This window comes from Tupaia chinensis, unplaced genomic scaffold (genome assembly GCF_000334495.1).
Source record: "Tupaia chinensis unplaced genomic scaffold, TupChi_1.0 Scaffold143796_1, whole genome shotgun sequence".
Taxonomy (NCBI): Eukaryota; Metazoa; Chordata; class Mammalia; order Scandentia; family Tupaiidae; genus Tupaia; species Tupaia belangeri.
The window spans coordinates 7123650-7129233 of NW_006203646.1; the positions used below are offsets into that span (position 1 = coordinate 7123650).

Here is a 5584-nt window from a genome sequence, read left to right on the forward strand (position 1 = left end):
TCGTTCTCGGGACTGCCTGGGCCGCGCCAGCCTCGCGGCCTCCGGCGGTAGGAACCGAGACAAAGCGCCGACTTCGCACACAGCCCGACCGGGTCCAGACCGCGCTCGGGGTCGCCGGAGCCCCGCCTCTGGCCCCAGGAGGCGGTGGGCGGGCCCAGTACGGCCCGAGTCCTGGTCCCGTTTGCTCTTTACGTGGAGGGGCCGTAGGGAAGTGGACGGACCGGTCCCGCGACTACGACCTTCCCGGGTGGAGCGCCCCGCGCCGGGGTCTCTCCCAGTTCTGCCTGCCCTAGGCTGGCCCGAGGCGGCGGTTTCCACTCGGATTACCCAAAGCTGGTCTCCAGGGAGGTGAGCTCGCACCAGCTGCCTCCGGGCACCAAATGGCACTTCGTGAACGTCCACCCCTCTTCGCTCCTCCAAAGTGTCTCTTTGTCTGTGAAATAGGGATATGAATGACTCCCACAAGGTTGGAAAGACCGAACGATAAATGGAGGAAAACACCCAGCTCTGAGAAGGTAGATAAGAGCGTTCATAAGTAAGTGTTCTGGTCTGTGTTAAATTTCTTCTCTCCCGGCCCCTCATGGCCTAGTGGTTAATGGATCTGGATCCCATATGGCCCATGTTGGAGTTCCAGCCCTAATGACCTGGAAAACATGCCAAAATCCCAACAAAATAGAGACATGTAGAAGGAATAGGCTCCACTGGGTAATGCGTTCTCTCTCCCCCATCCTCTGTCTCTCCATCTAATGTGGCAAGCACACTCGCCCTCTGCAATTTAAGAAGAAAGAAACCCGGCAGGTGAAGTGATGATTAAGGGCACTGGTTCAAGTCCTGGACCTGGAGGCTTCCTTGCGCTCGTGCTCTCTCCTCGTGCGCGCTCTCTCTCTCTCTCTCTCTCTCTCTCTCTGTCTCCTTCCCTCTCTGGTCAAATTTAAATAAACAAATAAAGTTAAATAAAATAATTCTTTAAAAAAATGAAACTCAATTCTTGGGGCCAGCAGGTAGCGTGGTGGATGGGGGCACTGGACTCCCACTATGGCCAACCATGGTTTGAGTCCCAGACGTGGCAGCTTGCTCGCTCGCTCTCTTTTTTTTAGAGGTTTTTGTTAAAGGGCGCATGCGCTCGCCAGACAGACAGACAGAGAGAGAGAGAGAGAAAGCGAGACCAAGGGGGGATGGCCACACCGCAATCCCTTCTCCATTCTCCTCTGGGGATCTTGGGCATGTATGCACATGCGCTGGCGTGAGTTTTAAGTCACCGGGTTGGAAGCGAACCCCTGTCGACCATGCTCTCTCTGGTTAAATTAAAGTAAGTAAATAAGTTAAACAAAATAATTTTAAAAAAATGAAACTCAATTCTTCATGAAATGGTGGGGAGAGGGGAACAGGAAAAAAACATGTAATTGATAAAAAAATGAAAAATAGATTAGTAAATAGGTGAGTTTTTATGGAACAGATTTTAGCTCCTTTTTCCACATGAAAAAATGTTATGTTAATCTGTATGTAGCTATGTTTATCTCAACATTTTGTAAACCTCAAATGTACCCAATAAAAGTAGAAAAAAAAAAAAAAAAAAAAAGTTTGGGAAAGGGACCAGCAGGTGAAATGTGGTTAAAGCACTGGACTCCCATTTGGCTGACCACAGCTGGGTCCTGAACCAGCCTTGAAAATCAGGCCAGGCACCTGTGCATGCATGCCCAAAATCCTAAAAGGAGAATAGAGGACAAGGGATTAGACTTGGCTATCCCTCCTGGGAGTGAGTTCTCACTGTCCCTGACTCTCTCCTATGAGAACACACATCCTATAGCAAAAATCTAAAATAAATAAAAGTGTGTGAAAATGTGTATTATGGGACCAGCAGTTAGCGTGATGACTATGTCACTGGACTCCCACATAGTCAACTGCGGTTCGAGTCCCAGACCTGGTGGCTTAAACTCTCACTGGGCGCGTGTGCGTGCGTGCCCAAGATCCCAAGAGGAGAATGGAGGAGAAGGGATTGTGACGTGGCCACCCCCGTTGGGGGTGATTTCTCACTTTCTATCTCTCTATCTCTCTCTGGCGAACGCACATGCCCTATAGCAAAAACCTCTCAAAAAAAAAGAAAAAAAAATGTCTATTAAAGAAAAACTTCTGAATTCTAACTTTTTGGCACCAAAATAAGCTTGTACTTTAAATTCCATTTTTCCATGGAAATTTTGAAGTCCTCCTCATAGTGTATGAGCTTTGCTAGAAGACTTAAAACTATTCCTTTGAGGCATACTGTGGTAGAAAAGCAGGCCAGGCACTGCCTCCCACAGTCAGTTCTATGGTTTCCCAGTACCCTTTTCACCCACTTGTAATTTGATTCTGAGTGAGTGGCCTTCTTAGGCAGGCACTAGTCACATGAAGAGCTTCCTCCACAACCCTTCCTTGGAATTTTGTTTTTTCCTGGATTAGGACCACTGACAACCTTCTACCCTGACTTCACCCTCCTGACCCCCAGATTGAGCCAGGTTAGAGCACCCTATTCTCTCTGTCTCACTCTGTCTCTTTATTTTTTATTTTTAAAATTTAAAGTTCTTAGCACTCTGTCACTCTTTTGTCTTGCTAATTCTTACCTTTCCCCTCTGTCCCCATAAGACAAGCCAATCACCAGCCATCTATATCTGAGTTCTGAGCACCCCTTTCACATGGCTCGCTAGTGTGCTGTGCAGTTTACAATTTTTGCTTTAAAAAAATTTTTTCTCTCCTTTTTTTAATTGTGCTTGTCTCGTTTTACCTTTTTTTTTGGGGGGGTGGGTTTTCCTTTTTTTATCTCTCACTTTTCTACTCAGCATCAACACACTAAGTTTCTAAAGAGGTCTAGGTGCACTGTAGCCAAATATCTGAATACTTTCAGGGTCAGGTTAATCCTCAATTTCCATTGAATTGGTGCACAAAGGGGAAAAAAACTACTGTTTAGAGATTACAGGTCACCTCCTGCTGCAGTCCTCTGAATGCTCAGATTTAACTCCAAAAACTAGGAAAAAAAACATATAATCCATCAGATGAACAGAAACCACTGCAGAGGCGCAAGAAATAGGAGAAACCAAGAAAATATATTTCCCTAAAGAAAAAGAATTAACTCTTCATCTTCCACAGACAATACAAGGGAATTCTTGGAAATGTACAATACAAGGGAACTCTTGGAAATGTCAGCTAAAGAATTTAAAATAGTCATACGGGACCAGCAGTTAGCGTAATGCTTATGTCGTTGGACTCCCACGTAGTTGACCGCGGTTCGCGTCCCAGACCCAGTGGCTTAAAACTCACACCGGGCGTGTGTGCATGCATGCCCAAGATCCCGAGAGGAGAATGGAGGAGAAGGGATTGTGGCGTGGCCATCCCCCTGGGGGGTGATTTCTCGCTTTCTGTCTCTCTGTCTCTCTCTGTCTGGCGAGCGCATGTGCCCTATAGCAAAAACCTCTAAAAAAAATTTTTTTTACATAAAATATTCATAGTGACAGAGCTAACAGAGATGCAAGAGAAGAGAGACAATGAACTCAAGAAGATGGAGGATAAAAGAGACAAGTTCCACAAGGTGAGGAAGTTCTTGTATTATCTGAAAGAGGACATACACATCATAAAAAAGAATCAAATGAAATTGTTAGAGTTGAAGGCTGTAATACAGGAAATCAAACCTCCCTTTAAAGTATTAAAAGCAGATTAGAGGAACCGGCAGGTGGCATGGCGGATAAGGGCACTGGACTGCCACATGGCCGACCACAGTTCGAGTCTCAGACCTGGTGGCTTGCTTTCTTTTTTTCCCTCTCTCTCTGTCTTTCTGGTCAAATTAAAAAATAAATAAATAAAACGAATGAATAAATAAAATTAAATAAGTAATTCTTTTTTTTTAAAAAAAAAGGCAGATTAGATCATGCAGATCAAATCTCAGATGTAGAAGATAGTACCTCTGACCTAAAAACGTATACCAAAAAGACTGAGAAACCAACCCAAAAAATTGAGAATAACATACAGCTAATACTAGATACCATTAAATGCACAAACATCCAGGTCATCTGTATCCTGGAAGGGGAAGAAAAAGTCAGGGCATTGATAATTTATTCTATGAAATCCTGGAAGAAAACTTTCCAAATCTAGAGAAGCACTTGAATATCCAGACCCAACAAATACAAAGGACTCTACATAGAATCAACCCAAGAAGATCTCCAAAACACATCGTAGCCATATTAACCAAAATTACAGAGACAAGATACTAAAATTGGCAAGAGAGAAACATTAAGTTACTTTCAAAGGATATTCCATCAAGCTAAAATCGGACCTCTCATGGGAAACAATGTAAGCAAGGAAAGAATGAGAAAATATATTCTAAGTGTTAAGTGAAAAAAAATTTCAACCAAGAATACTATACCCAGCAAGATTATCCTTTATATGGGGAAAAAAGCCAAAAACATCCTCAGATAAACAAAACCTGAAAAAACTTTTTCTTGAAATTAAAAAATGCATTAAAAAATACCTATTTAATGACTGCAGTAAGCTATACAGCCCCAGCTAGGTGCTACTTTATAGTATATTCACTTTACTCACTGAGGTTTAGGCCTCAAGTCAGACAACATGTTCATAGATATGTATATATCAGCTGTGCTTGCTATTGAAAGTTTTTAGATTAATTAAGATCTTTAGTGAATCAAAATGTGTGTGGGAGTGGGAAGGGATGGAAAACAACTGTAGATACCAGAGACAATATGGGAGGAGGGTGGGAAATGGCAAAAGGTGAGAGGTAGGGAATCAAAAAAAATTATATAAGAAACAAGAAATGGAAAATCATTTGTTGACCACTCCATGTATGATAATATCCTCGGTTAAGCCAATATACAGAGTATTCTGGATGGAAAAACATATTTTGTATACTGTATTGATGTTCAGTGAATGAATGTAAATAAATAAAATTTTTAAAAAAGAATTTTGTTTTTTGGGACCAGCAGTTAGCATAATGGCTATGTCGCTGGACTCCCATGTAGTCGACCGCAGTTCGCATCCCAGACCTGGTGGCTTAGAACTCATGCTGGGCATGTGTGCATGCATGCCCAAGATCCCGAGGGGAGAATAGAGAAGAAGGGATTGTGGCATGGCCATCCCCCCTGGGGGGTGATTTCTCATTTTCTGTCTCTCTGTCTCTGTCTCTCTGACGAGTGCACACTCCCTATACAAAAACCTCTCAAAAAAAAAAAAATTTTGTTTTTTCCTGCAGCACTTCCCTGCTGTGCACTGAAGTAGGAAATCCCATCTTCAGCCCACTACCCCCCATCTTTTGTCAGATTACTGACAATAAACATAAAACTAACACGGAGGGATTATATGTCAGGATGCATTGAAATGTTTAAAACAGTGGATTTTCTGCTGCACTCATGCTATTGCAAAAGTAGAGCAAATGTGGAAATCACTGATCCTCAATTTGAGGGAGGCCCCAAATGAATGAGAGACTAATTGGAAAAGGATATATTCAATAACATAATTTCATATTTGAAAAAAAAAACTATTGTTTTCTTTTTTAAAGAATCATTTATTTAGTTTTATTTATTCATTTCTTTTCTTTTTTTTTTTT

At 42.5% G+C, this 5584-nt stretch overlaps 1 protein-coding gene across 2 annotated transcripts in view; it reads left to right on the forward strand.

The window, feature by feature from the left end:
- Positions 1 to 186: 186 nt before the first annotated feature.
- Positions 187 to 5584, forward strand: part of FAXDC2 (fatty acid hydroxylase domain containing 2) — a 58634-nt gene continuing 53236 nt past the window's right edge. The window contains exon 1 of one of the 2 annotated variants that reach the window (XM_006165104.3): positions 187 to 535. The gene's annotated coding sequence lies outside the window, so the exon portion shown is untranslated. The remainder of the gene's footprint in view (positions 536 to 5584) is intronic. The other variant, XM_006165103.3, reaches the window with a different exon arrangement.